The sequence below is a fragment of the Fringilla coelebs genome (genome assembly GCF_963513975.1).
Source record: "Fringilla coelebs genome assembly, chromosome: Z".
NCBI lineage: Eukaryota > Metazoa > Chordata > Aves > Passeriformes > Fringillidae > Fringilla > Fringilla coelebs.
Window position 1 is genome coordinate 55036272 of NC_140031.1, and position 25220 is coordinate 55061491.

The window sequence follows — 25220 nt, forward strand, 5'->3', positions numbered from 1 at the left end:
AAGTGAGCACTTGAACAATCAAAAAAATTTCTTTTCAGTTATTTGAGATTTATGACAATGAAAACTATTAGTTTGAATAAAAATCCAAACCTAACCCACAAAAAACCAAGCAGAAAACCCAGCCAATAAAACAAACAACCAAATAAAAAACCATTAAAAAAAAATCAACAAAAAAACAACAACCAAAAAAAAAACCCAACCAAACAAAAAAAACTCCAAAACATTTTCTAAGGAAATAAATTGCAGAATTAAATGGAGTGTCTTTTCCTAAGAAAACATAAGAGGAACCAAAGCTGCAGTTATAGTGTCGCAAATGTGCAAATGTTTGGTGTAAGTTTTTGTTCAGAAATGCATGTGATGTGCATGTCTTTTCTTCACCACTCTTCCCTGCAGTCACTCTGAAGTTACATGAGCAGAGAACATTGCAACCAGGTCTTGCTTGTTGAGTGTCTGTTGCACGAAATCACATATCATTACTGTTTTCTCTATAGGACATAAAGTATCCATCAGATTTGGAGCAAAGAGCTCACGTTAGAGAAACATGCTGTCTCTGTAACCTTGGAAAACAGATTTAGCTCCTCACATTTGTGTAATGGCGTTTATAATTAGTCATTGGGGAGGTATTATTTATGAAAGCTTTCCTGAATGTAATGCTTTCAAACATGTAAAGGATTAAATAGGTATTTGTTGCCTTGTGCTTGGAAGAAGAAAGCCAGCTCTATGGGAAGAACTGTTTTACTTCTGTCCCAGGTTTTGCATCCTTCCTCTGAGCCCAGTGTGCGCAGCATTGTCTGAGGCTGAGGAAGCAGAGGAAAAGCAGAAGTGATGGGTAGTCAGAAAGACACTGTCTACACCATATCCTTTCTTCATACATGTAGCAGTTATTTGGGAGGATGCTCACTGACATGACATTTGAAACCTTTACTCTTTTCTGGGAGTTCACTTCCCATCAAAATATGAATTAACCCTTAGGTTTACTCTATCTGTGCCTGGAGGACAACTTTAGACTATTTAGTGTGAATTTTTCCACAACATATTCCACAACAGAACATTTTACATGTCACCTAATATCATATGAAATTTATGAGCAGGTAGTGCAAGAGCAGCAACCTACCTGCATCTGGTAAATATTTGTCCTTTCTGTTAAATTTTTGAGGCAGTTGATTTTTGCCCTCCATTTGAAGTATGTGGCAGTTCTGCAATACTTTGTACATTAGGTGTGTATGGAAAGACAGGCTTTAAATATTGTATTTGATGAGGTGTTGTCTCCCAACATATCAACTGAATCTAATGATGGTGAACAGTAATCACCATTGTTTAATTGAAGAAGCATTACCTCAAATCTATCTGGCAATAAATAGGCTAATGCTGGTTAAGGTGGTACTTTTGTCGTGGCTGATATTTTAAGAAATAAGTTGCAAAGTGGAGATGAAAGAGCTTTGTTGTTGCTTTTGTTTAAAACATTCGAGAGTGTTCTGTTCTGGTAGTGTTGAACAAGAACAACTGAGTTAATGGACTGCCCTGACAGCTATCTTGAAAATGAAACTAACGACATTATTTGCAAATTGAAAAGATTCAAAGTCCATGTATCCCTTGCAATTTTCTCTTTCTCTCATACATATTTTTTTTCTGAAAGAATAGAAAAAGCTTCAGGAACTGAAATGCCAAAACACCTGTGTTTATATACTATTGAATTTATATAGTGATCTACTCAAATGTCAAGAAATGCCAAAGCTAAGGAGAAACCCACAACTAAAAGACTGTTGTCCTCTGTGTGTGCACATTATAATATTCTTCAGTTACACCATCACATAGAACAATGTAAAGAAAAAAAAACCAAGGAGGAGGCTTGGCCTCGCAGGTCATTCCCATGAGAGACCACTGATGGTTGTGGCCTAATATTTCTTGATTCGACTGTTTTTACTGATGAATTAATGGTAGATGTGTGGAAAGTTTGCAATTTTTTGCATCCTTGTCATTTCTGTACAAGAAAGAGCATACACTAATGCATTATCTGCAATTCCTATGTCCTATGTTGAAGTAGTCTGAACTGCACTGGATGTCTGAAAACTTGCAAATTTGAGAATGACAAAGAAATGCCCCTTCTGAAGAGGAGTCCAGTAAAGATACCTAACGGGTTCTTCTCCCTTCCTACAAAATCCTGAAAGCTTTACAAAGTTTCAAAGAGGAACAATAACAGATTATTATTTTAATTTTACCAATGGCATTGTAACCTAGAGTCATTGTCCAGGGTGGAAGAGACATCTTAAGTCTGCATAGTGTAAAATTCTTGAAAGATAGTCCACACAAAACCTTGTTTTTTCCCAACCCTGCTGACATTAGCATTAGGATGAAGAGGTATGTGAGCAGGTATTCAAAACAATGATAAGAAAATAACACTATATATTGCTTCTGCTAATGTAAATGCAGGAAAAAATATCTTTAACTTGTGAATCTAATTTAAATTAATAAAAACAAATAAAGTGGGAGAAAGGATTTTAGGAATGGCAGGAAAAAAAGGTAGCAGGTATCAAGAAAACTGTACTATGATATTCTACGAAGAATATTTTGGAACTGGTGCAATACAACAGTGATGAAAAACATATTTGTGAGTGCTGTTAAACCTTTCATAGATGATCCTACATCATCAGGGCATTCTAACATATTGTGTGAAGATTAGTGCTAAAGTTACAGCAATATGGTTTCTCCCAGAGAACACAGGAAATTAATTCTGCTCATAGCAGTTCAATGGCTATCCTAAGATCTCTCTGGTTCATTGATTTTGGAATAAATGTAGAAAGTTCATACTCGCAGAATCACAGAGTTGTAGAATCACAGAGTTACAGAAATTCTGAGTTGGAATTAGCTCTGGAGAGCTAATTGTCATGCTCAAATGGAGCACCTAGAGCTGGTTGCTCAGGACTGTTTCCAGACAGCTGTTGAATACCTCCAAGAATGAAAACCCCACGTTCCCTACTTCCCTGGGCAGCCTGCGCCAGTGCTCAGTCACCTTCACAGTGATTTAGTGTTGATGTTCAGCTGAAGTCTCCAGTGTTTCAGTTTGTGCCCATTGTCTCTGGTTCTGTCACTGAGCACAACTGCAAAGAGCCTGGCTCTGCTCTCTTGGCAGCCTCCCTTTGTGTATGCAAACACTTTGATGAGATTCCCCTGAACTTCCTGTTCTCCAGTTGAACATTCACAGCACTCCTAGCCTTTCCTCCTAAGAAAGAGGCTTCTGTCCTTTCATCACCTCGGTGGCCCTCCACTTGGCTCTCTCCAGAAGCTCCATGTCTCTCTAGTACCGAGGAGCCCAGAACTGGACACAGCATTCCAGGTGAGACCTCACTGTGGCTGAGCAGAGGGATGGGATCACCTCCCTCAATCTGCTGGCACTGCTCTTCTGAATGTACCCCGGATACCTTTCACTTGGGCAGCAGGTCTGCTCTGCTGTCCCACGTGGTGTCCACCAGGACCCCCTGGGCCATTTTCTGCAAAGCTGAGCGTCCCCCTACATACACTGACTTCTGGGGTTTCTCATCTCCAGGCACAGGACTTGCACTTAGCCTTGCTGAATGAGCTTCACCAGCTTTCTGTTGACCCATCCTCCCAGCACTTTAAGGCTGCTTGGACGGCAGCACAGTGCTGTGGTACATCAGCCTCTCCTCCCAGTCAGGTGTCAGTAGGTTTTATTATTCTTTAGCTGGAAACAGTTTGTCTCTCAGTTGAATTTTTATATGGACAAAGTGTGATGTGATTTCTGCATATGAAATTATCAGGAGCTGCAGTGGAGATAGCCAGACATACATTAATTGAAACCCTCCAATTCTTCCCTCACAGGGGATATGCACACAGCCCTGTTTGAATCCAATCCTATCCACATTCAAGTAGCATTAGATCCTAAAGCACTTTAGTCACTCAAAAGTACACCACAGTTCTCAGAGGAGATACAATAATGCTGAGATCACATAATCTGTGACATAGGGTCAGGTGTAGACACTTGTAGGAAATATATGCATGTGCAAGCAACTCCCTGATATAATATTAAAGGGACAGATGAGAGATGGGAAATCTCGGCTGAAGGTCTGTTTTGCTCTTCCCATCCCACTGCTGTCGACTCTTACTTCTCTGTGCTATGTTAAATGTGCTGGCAGCTGGGATTACCCTGCTGACCCAGCTCTCCCTTCCTAGTGTTTTCATGAAATGCATGTTTATCAGACCCCAGCAAATTCCACTCTCAGGAATGCAAGGACAAAGAATAATCCCTGAAGGCTCATGACAGAGAAAAGCAAATGAAATGAACAGCTAGCAAGAGGGAGGACTCTCATGACTTTTAAATAAAATGATTAAAAATAAATGTATGCTTTAGAAGTGAACCCAGAAGAAGCAGTCATGATTCAGCATGGAAGAAAAGACATTTGAGTTGAATGCTCTACACAACATTAGATACCATTTGCATACATGACAGAAACATTACAAGGAGTTCTAGAATGAAAATATAAGAATGCTCTGAGTAAAATTCTGTAGCCAGGACATATTCAAAATCAAACATTAATGTTAATAATGTTAATGTTGCTAGACATCTGTGATTTTTGATGATACCTTTACAGATCCAGGAACTGCACATGGCACAATACATTGCTTCTCCTGCTCAGTCTCAATTACTTCCTTCTGTTTGTCAATATTCAAATAGATCCAACTTCAGTGATAGAGTCTAAGAAGGAAACATCAGCCTGAAGAGCATGGAGAAAAATTGCATATATACAAAAGGAGATAATCTGTAAATAACAAATTAACCCCAAAAGACTTCCCACTTTACCCTCAGTAGTGAGAATGAAGGCTGTGTCTAAATGCAGTATTTAATCTATTCTTTATGTGTTAATTTTACAAGAGATCATAAAAATCTTTTCACTTCCAACTTTTTACAGTGGTATCCCACCTAACAGACATATATGGACATCTCTAAATATTTGATACATGATTTCTAAACATGTACAGATTAATTAATTAATGTACAGAGACATTAATATACATGATTTTGAAATAATTTATTCAAAGATACTCATGTTGCTTTTGTTTAAAGCTTCTTTTGTCAGTTGACAAACATTTTTAATTCTTTTTTCAATCCTTGATATTATGTTGACTATCATGAAAATTTTCCACTTTAATTTGTACATGACAGTAGCTAAAGATGACACTGGCCACACAGGCTGCTGGTAGAACCTTCAAGACCAACTCAGGTCTCATGGTAAAGCCTGCTTGGTCTTCACCAGAAAGAATCATGGTCTTTCTCATTTTCCTGAATATTTTAAACAAGATATAAAAGGATTTTCACTTAGTTCTTATGCTCAATCAGATGTTCCTTGCTATTACATCTGTAAAAGTACTTAAGCAAATTCAATCTTTGTTTCATGAATCAAGTTTTTAGCATGTGACATCTCTGAAGATACAAGTACTAATAACCACCAGGCATCTGGGACACCAGTGATTTTTGGCCATTAAAGCTTTTTTGTAGCTAATACACTTTATACTTATTCATTTATAATGAATAAGTATTTTTTTCTTTGTGCAATAGGTAGCCCAGTTCTTTAGCATGTGGATTTTAGAGACAGAAATGGTAAAGTACTTTTCTTTCTACTCCTGTGAAGGAAACAACATTTTAAAAGTAGATGAGGTGTGAAGTTCTGTTCCAGTGCTCTATATCCACTCTTGGCTTTCATCTGCATAGGCAGTTTGGATTGTGTGAAAATATATATACCCCATTGTGACAAGTGAGAACTACTGCAAGTGCTTTTTAACTTAAATATTTAAGTTAAAGCATGCAAAATCTGCTAAAGGCAATCTGTATGAAGGGGGGAAAATACTCAGGGAAGTTCAAGCTTAAAAGTGTAGGAAAAAAATTGAAAAAGTGGGCATTCCAACATGTTTAACTAGTGCAGTCTGTGTTCCTGTTTCAGAGACATCTGTAGAGAGTAGGAAGAGAAGGTCAAACCCCCAGAAGTAATTTCTTTTTCATGATTTTGGCTTTTATAATGGTTGAAGTTTGTTATAGTGCACAAAAACCTTTTATATTCAGTTTTGTCTTCTTTTTACTAAGCAGATAATGGCGCTGTCTCCTTCAAGGGTCTACATGGAGAATGTTCTAGGTCCTCCAATCCGCACACAGCTTCTAATTTTCATCTCTCATCCATCCCATTCATGCTAATTTCAACCCCACGATAACAAATCATCAATCAACATTGCTGTCTTCATTCGCCTCATCTTTCCTGATAAATTCTCCTGACCATTCCTTGGACTCTTCTCACAAAAAATCTGATCCAAAGCTTTGTGATTCTTGGGAAAAACAGTAATGGCTTAATAGTTAATTAACAACTGTAGAAGGTTCCAAAGGCTCATGGAATCTCTTTTGTCCTAATGATTCTTGTCTTTCTATCTGTAACCCTCCAAGTGCTCATTCTTCAACTCAAAGTTATGTGCCTTCTGAAACATCTAAGACTGAACAGCATTTCTCATTCTGTACTTTATTTTTGTCCTGTGGATCCAGTTCACCTTTAATTTTCGTTTCTTATTTCACTGACTACATGAATACTTTTAAATCTATTCCTTAATCTCTTACAATATATAGAAAAAAATCTCATCTTTTCTCTCAGTCTGAGCCCAAGGGTAGATGTAGAATACCTCCAAAAAAGGCAGTAAGGTTTCATTGTCTTTCTGACTGTATTTATCCTGTCTAAAAGTCTTCTTACCAACTTTTTATCTCTCTACTTTCAATTTATGAATCTAAATTTTGCCTTCTAAATGGAGATCCCTCTATTTTCACAGCTTTTCTGTGCTTTGTCTCCCTCTGTCATTTCCTAGTACTTTATTGAGCCTGTTCACCATCATATTCCTCGTTCCATCAGGCCTGTTTCATATCCCAGCTCTCTTCCTTTTCAAATCATGCAACAAAATATTCTGCTCTGAAATATTTCATGTTCAATAGGTTTTGCTGATAATGTAAAGACAGAAGAATTTTAAAAAGAGGTATTCATTTTTCCATTGCATCTATTTACATATGTTGCATATCCTCCCTCCTAAAAATTTTATTCTTTATTTATATAGCATAGATACATGAACTGGTGTTGTTTTCCATCAAGCCTTTAGGCTATATTGATTTCTATCTACATTGCTGATTTTAGGAGAGAAAAAGTGAATAATCTTTGGCAGATCTTTCTAGTAAGCAAATCTCAGCTGCCCTAAACTTATAGTAATTTGCACACTAATATGTTCTGTAGATTTAAAGGACAGTGTTCTAAGATGATTAGAATTGACTCGTTTTTAGGGACATTCCAGCTGACCTAATTTGTGTGAGCAGGGGTCACAATTAAAGGATAAGTCATTTGAAGAGTTTTTCCTTGTTCTCTAGTGTTCCTTTAACTTCTGAAAGCAGCTCCTGTAGATAGGACGTAGACTTTCAGCAGGGGCAAGGAACTAGTAGGGAATCTAAATGATGGAGCATGGAATGGGGTGAACTAAAGTAAACAAAAGAGATTTCCAAAGCCATCTTTCGGAGAGAAACTGGTTTTCCAAAAGTACAAACTTGAGTGAAAATATTAAAAATAGTAAAAATATCAAAATATTAGAAAATGCAATTATTACTTTGTACAAGAGTTCTTACAAAGTCTTATACACATCTATATCTAAGACTATGTTTTAAAGTCCTTTTGTAGTCAGTAAAAATCTTTTTGAGATTGTACTTTATATATTGTTCTCCAGAAAGGGTCATTCAATTTTCCAGCCTTTTAATAACATGTTTGCTACAGGTTTGCTACCAAGGGAAATACTTCTGTCCTGTTATCATAGTTTTTAAATGTGCAGACCCTCTGAAATGTTCAGCTGAAAGACTTCTGCACAATTTTTTTTCTGTATTATCAAATATCAAATAATATTAAAAATTAAGACCTACTACTTTTCAGTGAAATAGTTTTGGCTCTCTTTCTCCTTTTGAAATTGCTAGTTACATTTAGGGTTTTAAATTCTGGTTCTTAGTCTCTTTTTTAGTTTAATATCTAGAAAGGAAAATGGATAAAATAGAGAAGCATTCTGCATACATTACTTTTTGATAAAATTGATATCTTAATCACATAAATAGACATAGATGTTTATAAAATTAATTACAAGCACACAGCTATTTCAAAACTGTTCTTAACTTTGGTGAGATTCATAGTAATTTTCTCCACTTATTAAAATACTGAGAGAAATATAGGTTATTTTCAGTAATAAGCCTGTAAGTAAACAGCAATTTAACTCTGTTTCTTTATTTTATCCTCTTCTGTTGGTCAGTCTAAAGCAGCTCAAATGAAGGGGGGCAATTTAGAGAGACTTCAGTTCCAATCTGGGAAAAAAAATTGCTACACAGACTTAGATATACTGATATCCAGACTTTATCTTACAGCCATTAATATGGCTCAGATTATTCTATTTAAAACTAGTGACAGACCTTCTGCCTGTCCTAAAGGCTAGACAAAGCTTGTGCATGGAAGAAAAAAAAAAAAAAAAGATGCCAAGCCATTAATCTAAAAGGAGATCTGTTCTTTAGCCATTCCTTTCATGGGATCTCATAGCAAATTCTCAGGCTTGTATAAATACACCAACAGGCTACAGCACTGCTTGATGCCAGAATATATTAGTTGTTAAGTTCACATAGCCTGCAAAAATGCAGGAAGCAGCTCCAATGCCAACAGAATGGGAAGCCCAGCTCCCTGCTCCCTCAGCACAGCTGAGCCACACAGGGAGAGGTCACCCTCTCCCCAGTGGGAGCAGAGGAGACCCCAGGCTGCACAGGGGGACAAACAGGAGCAGGCAGTAGCTCTAGCAAGAGGGCAGAAGGAAGGGAAATTGTGGGAAGGGAAAGCTCTGAAGCCTACAAAACTTGCAGCGAGCTGTTGGAGCAGGTTCATGAGCACTACTGTGGATCTGTTCAAATGCCTGGTCACTTGGAAGAGCATTTGGACCATTTGGATAGCTCTCAAGGCTTTGAATACTGATCTGAGCTATGTCTGTTGACTTTTCTCCACTGCCTGTGTCTGTGCTGGGGAGAGCAAGGCTTGGCAGGGGATGAACTGACAGCAGAGCAGGCTAGCTCTGGCCTTCACATTAACACATCCTGTGCTTTGGCATCACACAGCATTCCTAGAGTGGGAGTTTTGGGAAGAGACACTTTGTGCTGCTTGCCAGATGGGACTCAGAGAGTTTCAAAAAAAGCGTGAAAAACCACATGCAAATAAACAGAGTGGTAAAAAATGTGAATGAGGGAATTTGTTTGGGTTGAGAAATCCCCTTCTTCCTGCTCCTTCCTCTGATTATTCTAATTAATAATCATACCTTTTATTAAAAAATAAAGGCAGACAGAGGTCCCTGGAAACATGTTTGTGCAAAAAGACAAAATTTGAGGTTTTAGTTCAAACACGATAGACAGGAAACACAACTCAGCCACTTCACAAAAGAAACACCCCCAAGCTACAGAGCCTGTAGTTTTACTAGTGGGAATTATTTGGCAAAAGAGTGTATCAAATAATATGTTTCACTTTCCAGGACTGGTAGATGGAATTAACTGGATATTAAATTCAACTGTGACCAGGCTAGACTGGGATCCTTCCCAATATCTGCCTGTCAGTGTATTCTGTTTTAACCTGCACTCCAACTTAGTGCCATGAGACTAAAACAGATGTCACATGCAAAGCAGTCATGTCTTTGGTTCACTGAAACACCCTCACCACTGCCATTATGCAGCTGGACAGAATTGTGAGGCATTTCTGGAGGATTTTGGCATGGATCTTCATGGAAGAGGTAGAATGTTTTGGTGTGGGGGTGTTTTTTTGGGGGGGAGGGGGGTTGGTGGGTTTTTTTGTTTGGTTGGGTTTTTTTGTTTTGTTTGGGGGTTTTGTTGTTGTTGTTGTTATTGTTGCTGTTCTTGTTTTTGTTTTTTGGTTGGGGTTTTTTGGTTGTTGTTGTTGGGTTGGTTTTTTTTTTTTTCCTAGTGTAAAACTAAATAACTGCATTTTCCATTCACTTCACAGGTCTTTGTCCAGGCTTCAGCATGTGGACCTCAAAGCCCACTGCTGCATCATAGAGCAGCTATCAAGATAAACAATTTAGCTGTCATATGATTGCCTTGCTAACAAAGACACTGCCACCCATGGTCTGCCCTTTGGGTTGCATGACTGTGTGCTGACCCTTGCTATGAATCCATAGCAAAGGCATAACCAAATATAGCAGAGCAATTGGGGTGGTCAAATAAGCAACTACAACACGAAAGAGGAAAAATAGCAGCAGCATAAGAAAGGGAAAGGATAGCATAGAACTGCATAAAACTTTGGAGGAGATGAAAAATAATGGGTTTATTTCTTATCAAGCCTGTGTATTTGTGGAACTGGCTGCCTTGAGTATTCATTTTAACTTAAACGATTCCTATTTTAAAGAGAAAAAAACAGGGTGGGGGTTTGTAATCATAATTTAATATGTGGCCAGACTAGAAAATGAATGACAAAAAGTGCTGTACGTTATTTGGGTACACAGCTGAGGGGACACTAGAATTGCAACTCTATTTGCTAGGTTTGTTATGACATTCTGGCTTTCTGGAACAGAAATTTTCACACATATCAAAGCTTTTTCTACAAAAAACAAATCAGAGGTTTGGGAGTTTTATATGATTCTTAACAGTTCTTTTTATTGTGTAATAACATAACTTAAAAAATGAAATCTCATAATAAAATTCTTCAAATTATTTTACCTGGCTGTGGGGTGTGTGGCTTTCTGGGACGATAGGGCTCTTTTACACATATACAGAAAAAAACATTTACAATAATTCTGTGACCTAGTTACAGGCAACATGTTAAAAGAAGCCCAAAAATGCTACATCCCACTGTATACCAAGAGATTCAGTTTAACTCCAAGTCCTCTCATTCAAATTAAAGTCTTCTTCCAAAAATCACCTTGTCCTGTTTCACCATGCATACACAGAAGAGCTCTTGCAGGCTGTGTAGTGATCAGAATCACACCATAAAGGTGTGAGTCAGTTTAAGGATCATTAAAAGAGTCCAATTCTTCTCAAATATCTATGAAGACAGGAACACTTCTACATACACATATATATTACCTGTTATATAGATACACATACCTTCTCCTTTTTCCCTGCAGTGACTCAATACATGATTAGACACAAAAAAACCCTTGCCTTATGAAACTGATGCATTTGGGAAGAATGTCAGTGATAGCTGCGCAGTGATATATTCCATACAAAAGCATGCAATTCTCCCAAGTTTGCTCTCATAAAAGATTTATTTCTATCATAAACCATCACCTGTCTCTCAGTCCTCTGACATTACAATGCTGTCACATTCAGCACAGTGGGGTGGCTGGTGTGTTTTCTTTTTTGCAAATATGAAGATTGACAGGCGGTTGACAGTGCTAAAGAACAAGATACAACCAAATACATAACATTTGTACCAGCTGAATAGCTACTGCAAAGAAAGCATAAACTATCCGTTTTTAACCTTTGAAAATACTCATACAGAGAATGAGCCAAATAAATGTGGTGTACATAAAAAGAACATGGATAGGACTACTTACCATAAAATACTTTCTAATTGTCACTATAATTGAGTACTTTCTTTTCTCCTTCAGGTTTTCTCTCACTGCTCAGTGCCCATTTCATCTTGCTGACATACATTGTTTTTCAGAACAAAGACAGTTTTTGTATTGCCTCTTCAGCATCTAACTGTGTTGAATCACTGCCTTGACGGTACCTGTCGCTATTAACTGGGAGGAAATTTAGGTGCCTTATTTGGTCCGCTTAATTGTATCCAAGCAAGACTGAAAAGTGGAATGGACATTATAAATACCCCTCAATGTGTCCTCTGCTCTGAAAGTTGTCATGAGACATTGTTGATTGTGGTCCTTATTTTTTTTGCCAACATTCGTTATGAAGGAGAATATTAATGACAGAGTATTTATACAGATGTCTCCTTATCCTGACCTTCTTTATCCTTAACAGTCCTGGCAATCTAGTCTCCAGGGGTATGCATAACCTAGTAAGAACAGATGGATTTCCTTTACAACTGAGGGTCAAAGGTAAAGAAGCATGTTCTTAGATGTGTCACTACATGAATTAAAATGTAGTAATGAATTTGTGGTGTACTCTGTGACTTTATGTTAGACCTTGACCTTAATAGCACATTTAACTGAGTACAATCATAGGTCACAAATTAGAAAGGTTTAAGCAATCTTCTGCTCTATCAAGGGAACCCAATTTAATCAGATCTGATTTAATATTCTGCTCAGAGTTTAGGGAGCACTAGACTAATATTACTAAGAAAAAAAGTGTCAGCATAGTTACACCCATGCTGCAGAAGCATGAAGAGGCATTGGGGGGGCAATTTTAGCATTTTGCAGAAGCTTACAGTCAAGCATTAGCCTTTTTTAGTGTTTTCAGTTTTTTTATAAGATGGCTTTGTCCCCTAAGTATGGCTCTGAAACTTTTCTCATACCAGCTGTTTGCTACATCATAATTACAAAGCATTGCGTCATTGCAGTAATGTTTTTCATCTTTCACTAGGAGAACATGTGTGGAGAGGCAAGCCTTCCACATCAAAAAGCACACAGAAGAGCAGAAGTGAACACATCATGCAGAGCCATCAGCTCAAAGCATGGTCATAGAAGAAACTGGAGAGAGATCCTGAGTACTTGAGAGTGGAAGCAGAGGTGCAGAGTGACTTCATGTCCCTGGAAGTGGCAGCATGGAACAAGTGCTGTACAGATCCAAATCCCATTCCTTTACAAAAGCAAAGGAGGAAATAAGAGAAAGTGAGGATAAAGCATGTTAACAGCAGGGTCATGACTTGTGCTCAGCTCTGCATTTTTTCAGGTGCACTATGACATCTGCAGATGCATTCATAATTGCTCACTTAACGCTACGTGTACATAAACATGCATAACATACACAGGAGCTTCTTCTCATCCGAGACAAACGAAGCCTGCCAAAATACAAGACTAACAGAAAATACAATTCTCTAGAAGTGTGAAAATTCACTTCACACTGTGCTTAGGAATAGGGCAGTCTACTCCACAGGGCTTTAGATTATATTAACAAGCTAATCAATTTGCGGATTTATCTGTCCTTAAATATGCATGTAGATAAGACATATAGTACAGATAGGATCTGAACATATCTGATGGATCCAGCTACTTTATGAACTACAGTAAAATAAACATGCTTAGTTACCTTCTACATCTGCTGAACAAACACTGATTTTCTTCCGTGTTTAAAACTGGTCAGGTTACAAGTATCAAATTATATTATTTAAAGTGCCATGTGAAAATAAACTGATTGTTACCTACCAATGCAATCCTGAGTTTGTGTCCAGTAATTTAATCTTCACCAATTCACAGCAATCACCATGTTTGCTTTTCTTCCTCCTTTCAAAAAAGTGATTAACACTGAATCATTCCAGCTTGGTAAAAATGAGTCTGCAGTGCTGAAACAATTCTGCATGCATTAGTGTTACTCTAAAATAAAACCACAATGTGTTCAATCTTAAAAATGATGTTGAAAATAGAATGTATGGGTCTTACCTCAGAACGCCCATGCAGATAAATGCCTCAGAAAGACATTGGAATCTGTGTTTATAATTCTTGCTTATTTTAAGACCTTTTTAAGCTTGTGTGAGATCTTCCCTTATGTATTTTATCTATTCTCAGTAGCAGATCTGTGATTTAATAGAAAGGATGAAACGTGATGATTAAAAAGGAAAATCAAACTTTTTTCACTTACAATTTTAAAACATTTTAAAAGCATCATTTGGAAATGATATAAATTGGATTGTGGTACTACAATAACTAGGGTTATTATAACTCTACTTATATGCAATATAACCCTACTTGTATGTACACCTAGAAAATATTTAAATTGAAAAGACCAGAAAAACATTTATTATTATTAAATTAAATACCACAGTTCATCAGATCAATATAAATCATGTGACCTACTACATACTACCCTTGACTCTATATCAATATAGAAGTAATTTGTCAGTTTTAAATCTAATGCTGAAATGGTTTAAAGACAAATGCAGAAACCCATTTTCCCTAATTGAGATAAACTTGATATGTCAACAAATAGCCTACAAAATGAAATAAAAAGGAGATCCTCCAATAATTTAGCTTGAGTCAATACCACTGGAAACAGCTGGCCATGACAGAAAAATGTAAGCTGCCTATTTCCAATGGTTTTTTACTATTTATTTTGGCATACCTAAATATAACTCTTGCCATATGTGAATGGGAGGGAGAAAAAGAAGTCACTGTCAACAGGTAGGGAGATGTGTCTCAGCAAAGCTACTGCACAGCATTTTACCAAAAAGAGTAATGAACTTGAGTTTTGTGTAATCTTCTTAAATCTCCAAAATTTAGAGATACTTGACAGTAAATCAAGACAGTGCAGCAGTTTAAGGTAAAACTAGGAAACAGTTGCAGAGCTATTGAGTTATAAGCAGAGAGTGCTTTCTTTCTTTAAATTTATTCATTGCATTTTCAGTTAAGACTGTATACAAAACCTCTCAAACAGCTACTCTCCCGACAACAGTCAAATTCAGTGAGAACCTAGAGCCTCTGAAAGAAGAGGGCACTGGAAGAAGTTGCAGGGTTTTTTTGCAGAACTGTTGCAACTCTTTACATTAGACAAACTTTGTGTAGTTAAAAAATGCTAACCATTTCCAGTCTGAATGACTGGGATTTGGCTGCAATTTACTTTAATTCTCTTTTCCCAGCTTTTGGCTAATGATTCATAAAAGCAATCAGTTAGGTCAAGAGTCTGTACATCTGGATTGGCATACTTTCAAAACCAGAGAACCTTTGAAAGGAAAGAATGGAAAAAAAAGTTGCTAAGTTAGTTATACTGTCCTTTATCCTCACAGCTACAAACTGGATTTCAACCTAGCATTCAATGCCTGAATTACTGCTAATTTTGGAAGAAGTAACAAAGTCAAATACCTCAGTGCCAACAGATTTCTTCCCAGTGCTTTACTTCCTTCACAGTTGTTGATATATCCTTCCAGCTAAGCACATTTCCTAATTCTTACCTTTGTAATCCTGCATTTTCCTAGTGTCTCATTCACTCACCAGAAAAAAAGAGATCTCAAAATACTTCCACTGACAATACAAAAGATGGTTGTTATTTACTGATGTCTTTGATAGCTGAAACGTAGATAAAGATTTACTCTGAGTAGAAGAATAACCTATAATACTCAATGCTGTTTTGTCCAAATGTCTTTCCATAAATTAGAATTCACAGATGCAAACCCACATATCACAGCTTGTAAGTCTTTCAAAGTTGATACCATTCATTCCAATTTCTCTGGCAGGCCCCAACTTGGTTACACCAACTAAAACCAAACCAAACCAAACCCTTCAAACTACATAAAAGGGAGGTAACACTTCAAAGTTCCAGTCTTCCTTACCTCAGCAGTGTTTTTATCTTTTTATTGTGCTGCTGTCTACTTTGTTTCTCTAAGTGCTTAAGGACAGGCCCTGACCCCTTCTACTTGAAGCAGAAGGCACAATAAATAACAGAATATGTGTTTACTCCTTTATCTCGTTGTCTTGGGCTTAGGAAGCAATGTTTTGGTAGGGGAAGGAGGTGGGGCTGCACAGGTGTCTTTTTGGCAAGAGACCAAAAGCTTCCCTCAGGTCCAACAGAGCCAATTTCAAGAAAGACCTGCTGCTAGCCAAAGCTGAGTCCCTCAATGTGCTTCTCCAGTGCTTCTGGGATAATGTATTTAGAAAGAGGAAAAAATATAGTTAAGAAGAGGAAAAAACTCCTGAACTCCTCATTTTCCATTCCCCTGTGCTGCTGGAGTAGGCAGGAGTGAAGTCAAGCCTGCAAAGATGGGTGGGTAGGGGTAGGGTGGTTTTAAATTTTTTTATTTCTCACGATCTTGCTCTATTATTAACTCATAATAAATTATGTAAATTTCCCCAAGCTGAGTCTGTTTTGCCTGTGGCAGTAATTGGTGAGTGATCTCTCCCCGCCCTTATCTCAACCCACAATCTCTTTGATTGCTTTTGCTCCCTCTGCCCTGCTGAGAAGGACTTGCTGGACATCTGGCAGCCAAACAGCTACCCCCCCACAAAAATGTAGGCTTAAGATCCACCAGCGGGGATCCTGGGAGTCTAAGATACCTGGGACTTGAAATCATTGTTTTCACTTCCTTTTCTCTCACTCAAAGTATCCAGACTCATCGGAAATCCATACAAAGAAAAGCAGTCAGAGGCCGACCATCTTGTGGCAGTGTCAGCACTGAGACTCAATATCTCTACCATCCTTTTCTTAACCATCAAGGTCCTACACACAGCTAAAAAAAAGACCCATATTTTAGGCCTATCTGATGTCCCTGTTAGTGAAGACTAAAATTACATTTCTGTTTGATTACCTGCACCCAAAATTTACCTGATACCAAGTTCCATATCTACTAGGTTTTTGGGTTTTTTTTTGGTTTTTTTTGGTTTTTTTAATATTTAATATTTTAGCTATTAGCCATTTACACATCGCTTCTTATACAATTTTAGCACAAAGTAGGACTATTTTCACAGAAAAGCCTATGCTAGCAGCAGTACCATCTCTGAATATCACACCCTTGCTACAGCACGCTCCCACTGGCTGTGCTGGGCAGAACTTTACTGAAGAAATTGTCTTTTGAAAAACAAATGTGTAAAAAATGTATTTAAAAATGTTTATATCAGCTGTCCATTCAAAGTCACAGGAATGGTCATCCAGAACAACTGGCGAGGCAGCAGGGGTGTGCACTGGTGGACAGTGGCAGGAGCAAGCAGGAGAGTTGGTGTGCAGGAGGACCTCAAGCTGTCTGTCCTGCCAGTGAAGACTGGGTCTTGCAAAAGTGCAGGACCAGAGATCAGAATAAAAGAGTTGAGAAATAGTTGGGGTTAGAAGGAACCTTAAGGATCACACCATTCCAAGCCCCTGCAGTGGGGATGTACACATTCTGCTAGAGCAGGCTGTTCAATGCCCCGTCTGCCCTTGAACACTTTCAGACATTGGACAGCCACAACTTTTTGGGGTATCCTATTCCAATGCACCATCACCCTCCCAGAAATTAACCTCTTTCTAATATCCAAGTCTTTTTAAAGCCTTTGCCCCTCATGCTTTCACTACATGCCCTTGCAAAAAGTCCCTCTCCAGCTCTCTTGTAGGCTCCCTCTAGGTACCGAAGGATAAGTTCTCCCCAGAGATCTTCTCTTCTCCAGGCTGAACAGCCACAACTCTCAGCCTTTTCTCACAAGAGGGGTGCTCCATCCCTCTGATCATCTTGGTGTCCTTTCTCTGAACTCATTCTGACAGGTCCATGTCCTTCCTGTGCTGTGACCCCAGAGCTGGATAAATTCTTCCAGCTGGGATCTCACCAGTAGAGGGGCAGAATCCCTTCTCCCTCCCTGCTGGCTACATGGCTTTTGATGCAGCCCAGGATGCATTTTCCTTTCCTGTGGTTGGCAAGATTAAGAGGAGGGCTTGTTCTAAAGGAAAGACAAAGCAATAAAAACAAGATTCAGAAATAACAATACTAAACTCCAAAGACAAAAAACCCCTCTAAAACAAACAGAAGAAAATGAAAATATCCATTCAATAAGATGGGCAAAGAGTCCTCTTCTACCAACAGGAACTGTTGGTAAGAAATCAATGGAAACTCTATTGAAATCAGCTTAATACTGATATCATTATTATTAAGTTTATGCAAACAAGATCAGATTCTGCTTAGTTTCACAGAAGCTCAGAAAATCAAGTGTAGTTCGTAATGTTAAGCATATTACTTGTGATTGAAATACACCAATTGCCTCCAGAAAATGCAAACGTATAAACACACGCTTGCAAAAGAAGAAATTCCACATTAACTAATATCACCAAAAAAGATGTGCAATGATTATGGTATTAAAATGCTTTTCTGAACTTCCAGCTATCACCTAATTCCTTCCTGAGATATCATGAACATTTTCATTACTTTAATGTGATGAAAATACTAAAAATATTTGCAACACCTCCTTTGCATTTGGTGACCTTGTCAGTGTGCTTGACACAATGAATATACTGAAATTTATTATGGTTCAGAGTACTCACTTCAATGCTTCTGGATGAGATGAGATGATTTTTCTATTGAGTGATTTCTGTAATAATTACTAGCACTTTGAGCTAAACAAGTACATTGATCTCTCAAGCAGACGTACAAGTCCTGACATTTAACATCCCAAATATCTTACATCATAACCATGCTGTGTTTCATATTCGTTTTAAACTTCATGGTCATCCTAGGAATGCTTTTCTTTCTTTTCCCTGTGAATTAACATGCATCTTAAACCCCCTTCCACTAAGCTAAAATACAGAATAAAAGTCTATAGATCACTCATTTAAGATTGTTAAGACTTCTGGTTTTGTTTTGAGTTGAAACTATTGGTATAGGATTCAGGGCAAGCATATTAAAAAACATAAATCCAATTATTGATATGATACATAATTACAAGAGTAGCTATATTACAAATTATAAACATGCCGATCTGAAAATTCATAGCAGAGAGACACCATCATTTTTAGAAAAAATTCTAAATACAAATATATTTTGACAAACTCTGTGGGTTGCTAAACTAGTGGTCTGTGTAAATCTTGGAGTGATTTGCTTTCATATTGAAACACCTGGTTTCAAGTTGTAGAGTGTGTGTTTTGCACAATGTAACTCAAAAACTGCAAACCACAAGAACTCATGACTAACATGCAGCACATAAGTGACAAAAACAAAACAGTAGTATAAATGCAATGCAGTAAATCAAGACCAGATGTAACACATAATAAATCAATCATAACTGCCAAAAATTGCTAAATATAGAGCATTTAATTAAAGTTTCTGCCATGTCTCTAGACAATTCAAGTATAAGCATTAGCATAGCCTTCTTCCTTTTTTCCCCACTCATTTTTAGCCTCTACCTTGGCCTGTTTTTCTCTTCTCATTCAAACAATATCCGTGAAAAGCATGAGGAAGAACACAGAGCAAATACAACAGAAGAGAGTGCCATGGGAGATGTTACAGCCAGGAGTTAGAAAACATCGATTCTGAAAAGGGGGGCATAAAGTCAGGCTAGCTGATTTCAACCCCAGGAAATGATCAGCAAAACCCACATGCTGAATGATATATACATATAAAACACATGCATATACACACACATATATATGTATATGTGTTTTTCCTTCTCTGTCTGTGTTTACTGTTCAGAAGGCACTCCCCAGCCTGCGTTGCACGCTCTCTCTGGTGCACACCGGCCAGTCCACAGCAGGAGCAGAGCATCGCCCTGCTCAACAGCATGGACTGGGAGCAGCCCCTGCCATGGACACAAGGCAGCTAAAAGAGGAGAGGTTGGGCAGAATCAGCGCTGTTCCATCACAAATTGCAAGCTGCCATCAGAAACAGACTGCATCCAGTCCACTCACCAGGCAACCGTGCATGGCTTGGGGCCGAGGATGGGGCTGGGGGCAAAGTGACCCCACCAGTGAGAGGGAGCATGAGGCAAGTCATCAGAATCCATTTTAAACAACTGCTAAACCACCATCACCACCTGCTCTTGTCAGTGCACTGCCTTGCAGAGACCACATCCGGAAGCATGCATGCCCTGAAGAGGTGAAGAGCTGTGCTTTCCCTTCCAATAAAAAATGTGAAACTGTCTCCACACCATAGGTTCACCCAGCTGAAAATGAAGACAAGTTTTCAGCCTCTCTCCTAGAAAAAGGTAATGGAAAATAATTATAATTTCCATTTTTAAAGCTGAAATCTGGATTCCAGAGAGACACCACTGTATCAAACCATGGTGGGATATTTTTGCTAAAAACCTTCCACATAATCTATCCAAAAAATGATTTCTGATCCCATGAGCAGCATTCCACCTATTAGTTACCACTGGATAAGCTTGCCTACAAGTTAAGAAGATGTTGCTTCTTGCATTAAGCATTTTTGCCTTGAGTTATTGACACATTTAAAATTATTCTGCTTTATGTCCATCCTTAATAGAACAGAAATCTGCTACAAAACATCTTTCTTAACAGACTTGCCTCAGGTATTGTGCAGAGATTCATGATTTAACAGCTCCTCCAAACAGACAGGCATATAGCTTGTTTAATAGGCTTGTTCAACCGTTTGGCTTCTGTGAGGTATAAGTGGATTATGGAGGTTTGCCTGGCTATCTTTTCACACAGCTTCCCAAATAATTGTCATAAATATCCCTACTTCCTTAACCCAATTAATGGAACATAGCAAACATCTAGTCTACAGCTTCTATTGATGAAACAATTTCTAAGGAAACACATAACCATTGCCACCCCACACTATATGCAGAGTTTCTAGTCTCACAGAAAGAAGGGAGATACATTTGAAAAGGGAAAAAAAAAAAAAAAAAAAAAGAGAAAAAATTCATATAAGTCTCACAAGAATTTCTTTAGTCACTGCTATAGATTTTTATTCCTGTGATGAGTTTTAATGGGGAACACATGAATTTATCATTGCTAAAAATCAACCTCACTTCAGATATGATAATTTATTTGCTTTCTAGAAAAAGCTATTTATGCATAAAAATTACACTCTGGGAGTTTTAATAGCCCTTTTGCAATCCTGTAATGGTAAATAGGATCCTGTACTAAAAGCAGTCAACACAGGAGTGTTTCAGCAGCAGGGTGAATGGAGATCACTCACACAAACAGGGCTGGCAGTTCTCATACCTCAATATTTTTTTTTTCATAAGCTAAGAAAACCAAAATTACTAATAAGTAGAGTAAATTATTTCATTTATAATAGAAAACACTTAAAAGAATAATAGTTTCCCTATTCAAATAACAGATGTATGGTAACAGCACTAGATTCATGAAAAAAAATTCATATGAAAAGCTATTAAAACATTAAATATTTATGCTTTTAAATCTTCATCTATTTCACATCCCCTTAACTATTTTAGCATGATTTTATGAATATTTAATGTTAAAAAAACATTCCTTTTGTGATCCTGTTGAAATATTCAGCATGAAGAAGAACGTCATTTACACCACATGATTAATGTCCAAGATTCCTAAATCAACAAGCCCAGAAACCAGGGAGCCTGAGTGAAAGCGGTTGCAGTCTGGAATCTGAAAAGGGGTTGCTGTGTCCTTGAGAACAGCAGCATCGGAGATACCAAATAAAGGTGCTGACTGTATTACATTTAAAAACAAGAGGAGATGTGTTGAGGCACTCTGTGGGGGAAGATGTATGTGCAGTGTGATTCAGCATCACAGTAGCAGTGGTGCAAGGGACTGGATCTGCTTGCTGAGCTGAACAAAAATGAAGAGTAAAACAAACAACCCTTTGTGCAAAGGCAGGCATAACCAAAAAAAAAAAAAAAAAGGGAAGAAAAGAAAAGAAAAGGAAAAAAAAAAAGATGGAATTAGTGGTCTGAGTGAAATATACTTGTTTAAAAAGACCATTCCCCTCTGGAGACCAACACTGTCTCCCTTCTCACACTGCTATAGCACTTACCTGGCTTGCTGGAAAGTAGAGCATGTTACATGCAACTGCTGACACGATCAGACACCACTAAATGCCCCCAATTACTTCATTATTTATGAAATGTTTGCTGGGTGCAGTCAGTGGCTTCATGATGGAAAAGCTGCAACAATGAGGCTCTGTCAGATTTTTGGCAGAGACGTATCCAAACACATAAAAACAAGTTAAAACACTATCTTTATGCATAATTCTTTCTTGGCATGTGTCCTCAGTTACCATAACTTGAAGCGAGAAAACACTTCTACTTTTTCTCACTCTGAAATAATGTGGCCAAAAGTGTATCTAACTCCCCTCCTCCCCCAGAAGAGAAACAGCCTTGTCAAGGGCTGGGTTGTGCGTGTGCTGGAGATACCGAGGTTTCCATTTACCACACAGCTGCACCAACTCCAGCAGCCCTGCCTGCTGCCAGACGCCTGGAGCCGCAAACCCACAGCTGCCCACAAGCGTCACCGGCGGCTGGCCAGGGCTCAACTTCTCCAGCAGACCCAGCCCCAGTTCTGCTCTGCCTGCTGATCCACCCCTCTTTCAGGAAATCCTGTAAAGCACATGCAGAATGGCGAGCAATCAGCGTGCCAAGAGATGGAATCAGTGTGGACAGGGGGAAGCACAGTGCAGAGCCACGAATGCTTTGCAAAACTGTGCTTCAAAGCTGATTTACAGCTGGAAAGCCCTCTTGGTACAAATAGTTCATAAAGCATATGACCTAGGTACTTGCCCACAGGGCCACAATAACATTTATGTAGCATAAATTAATGTGTTTCAACCTCTAATTCAATCTGGCTAGCTAATTCCTCTGGTTTTGGCAGAATGTGACCTCTGCAACAAAGTAATGTGCTTGTGATGATGACTCACAGGTCTGGCTGCCTCGCGTTGGAGAGTCACACACACCCTCGCGAACAAAGAGTGCTATTCGTCAAGCAGCCGTAAAAATATACCTCCAGAATATGTTTGGATCACTGCTAATCGAAATTTCCTTTTTATAGGAGTCTGATCAAAACCAGCTGTGCTTTTGGAGTCAAGCAGGAACAGATTTATATATTACATTAGAAACCTGACAAATTCAGACACAAGCAGCTGAGTGAATGCCTATAATTGGCTGGAGAGACACACATATAACACACAATTACTTGAAACTTCCCCGAAGGAAAATTCTATACTGGATGTGGATTATTTCTGCGTTTCTCTTTTCTGATTTCCTCTTCAGTGAAAAGCTGTATCTAAGTAGTGCCCCAAACTCAGAGGGACTTTATTAGTGCTTTTAATGATGCCAGGACTAGAGAACACAAAGGTGAGGCAAATCTCTGAGGAACACATTATTTTCTGTGCCTCTCTCCAACAAATATGATTAGTAACATGTCGGTCTACAGAAAGTCAGCTGTAGCTGCACAAATATAAACATTGGAGGGAAAAAACTAGTGGATACCAGTCTTCCAGTCTGTAATTTTCTCAACTATTATAAGAACACCTGGTATTAGACTGCTAGTTCTGTTCAGGTAGTGAAGACTTACTGAATTCTCTGTTACCTCTCTCTGGTCAGCTGACTGCGTCCCACTCCTCCAGATCCACCTGTACCTACAGCAACTGCTCGTGAAGATCCACATGTTCACAAAGTTCATGGCTGACGGCTGATTGAAAAATTCCAGGTCTATCAAGCCATAGCAAGCTCTCTGTAATGATGCTATCACTGTGAATACCCAAGACCCTCATCTGCTGACAGCCTTCCCCTAAGAAATCAAATCCACTTCCAGATTCTTCTCATGACTTTCAAGACCACCATAATGCAAATCCAAGCCTGTCCAAAAAGAGTGGGACGCAAGAGGCCAGTTTAGACAGCTTTATTACTGATGTGCTATTGTGATTTTTGTTAATAAAAAACTATATTACATACATTTTAAGACCATCAGAAAGGTAATGGCTCCTACGACTTATGAAAATGTCAAAATGAAAATCAGCTTGTGAGAAAAATAATCAAATTAAGAATTCAATCACCAGTTTGTGGATAATTTACGTCCTAACATTTCCCTTTCAGAAAATCAGCCAGTGGCACCTAGACTAAATTTTAACAATGCATTTCAAGGCTAAGCAAAGCATAACATTTGTTGGTTCCAGGAAAAAGAAGGTTGTATCAAGAAAGAGCCTAAAAGAATCCTTGACTAGCAGCTAGAAAAAGACTGGCAGGTGAGGTGTGCAGACAATAAGTGTTTTTCTGAATAGACAAACTAATTTAGGTCAGGAAAATTAAACACTCTTTTGGTTACCTAAAATCTTCCTCAGGTGAAAAACAGAACAGGATGTACATTCTGGGGTATCCTTTTTGAGTTATACTTCTATTGCTGTACTGAAAATCATAACCTTTTATTCAATGAAAAAAAGACTAGACTTGTCCTAATGTTGGTTGATTTGAATCACAGGAGTTGAGAAAAAATGCTCAGATAAATGGCATAGACCCAGTTTAGCAGTGTTGAAGAAGAAAATATGCTGCTTGCAGCATGATTTAGTTCTAAGTCCAATGGTATGTAGTGGCAGGGATCTGTTCCTCATGAAAATTTACTCCAAGGCTGATAGCACCTACTCAGAGTTTTTGGACATGGCTCAGCACTGTCTTTTGGGTGTTTATCTCATGGATCTCTGAAGAGACTCAAACAGTAGCAAGCCATGGCATAATCAACTTCTCCACAAAAGGGTAATATCTGTCTTATGACTTAGGGTCTTGCTCCTTGCTCCTCCCCAGTTTATGCTGCATTAGGTAAAAATGTCTTTTTAAAGAAGTCTCACTGCTATAGACAGAAATTTCACACAGACTGGCTCTTTGTTGCAGGGCTTATCCTTGAAAAGGTAAAAAATAAGCAATAAACTGGATAGCTAAACACCAAATTAATTTCTCAAAATTAGTTTTATCTCAGAAAATTATGAACACATTCCCTTAAGTATAAACACAAGTAAAAAAAAAAAAAAGGCAAAACAGTAGACAAGAAACTAATCAAACTATTTCTGCCTCATCCTCAAAAAGAAATGGAGATGAAGAAAACGTTACTTTGTAACAGTTGTCATCGCAGTAAAGTTGAGTATTACCAGGAGACTATACATTTTGTCACTGTGATTGAAGAGAAATTGTTGTGTATTGTATTCCCTTTCACAGGACAGTAGACATTTTATGACCATTGTGTGTTTTTACTCACTTGGGGAAAATCTGTAAATATATGTAGAAGACTGTAGAGTGAAAAATCACTCTGATAAATACTATGAAAAATCCTAAAGCAAAGCATGGGAGATTTCAACCCCTTACATTTCCTAATGCTATACAAATGCTGTTTTGTATTTTAGAGTGTTTCTTGTTATGATGATAAAGGAAATGTTTCCAGTCCGAGGAGGCTACTGCAACTACTTAGACAATCAAAGCTTTGTAGCTTCTAGATATGTTTGCTACAATGTATTTGCATGAGAAAATGTACCTGGAGAGATTTGGGAGCCATCACTTAAACAAAATTACACTCCTCAATAGCTATAGTTACTGCATCATACCAGGATGCAAAAAAAATTCATAATAACTTATTTGTCTCTGGATGCATCTCTGCGCACAGAGTGTTTCATTTTCATGAATGTTCT

At 38.1% G+C, this 25220-nt stretch overlaps 1 long non-coding RNA gene across 1 annotated transcript; it reads right to left on the minus strand.

Annotated features, from left to right (window-relative positions):
- Nucleotides 1-10935: 10935 nt before the first annotated feature.
- On the minus strand, nucleotides 10936-13722 carry LOC311164925. Its single transcript, XR_014616896.1, has 3 exons — nucleotides 13609-13722; nucleotides 13375-13452; nucleotides 10936-12808 (listed from the first exon to the last, which is right to left on the minus strand). It is a non-coding gene; the product is annotated as an uncharacterized lncRNA (long non-coding RNA).
- Between the last annotated feature and the right edge of the window lie 11498 nt (nucleotides 13723-25220).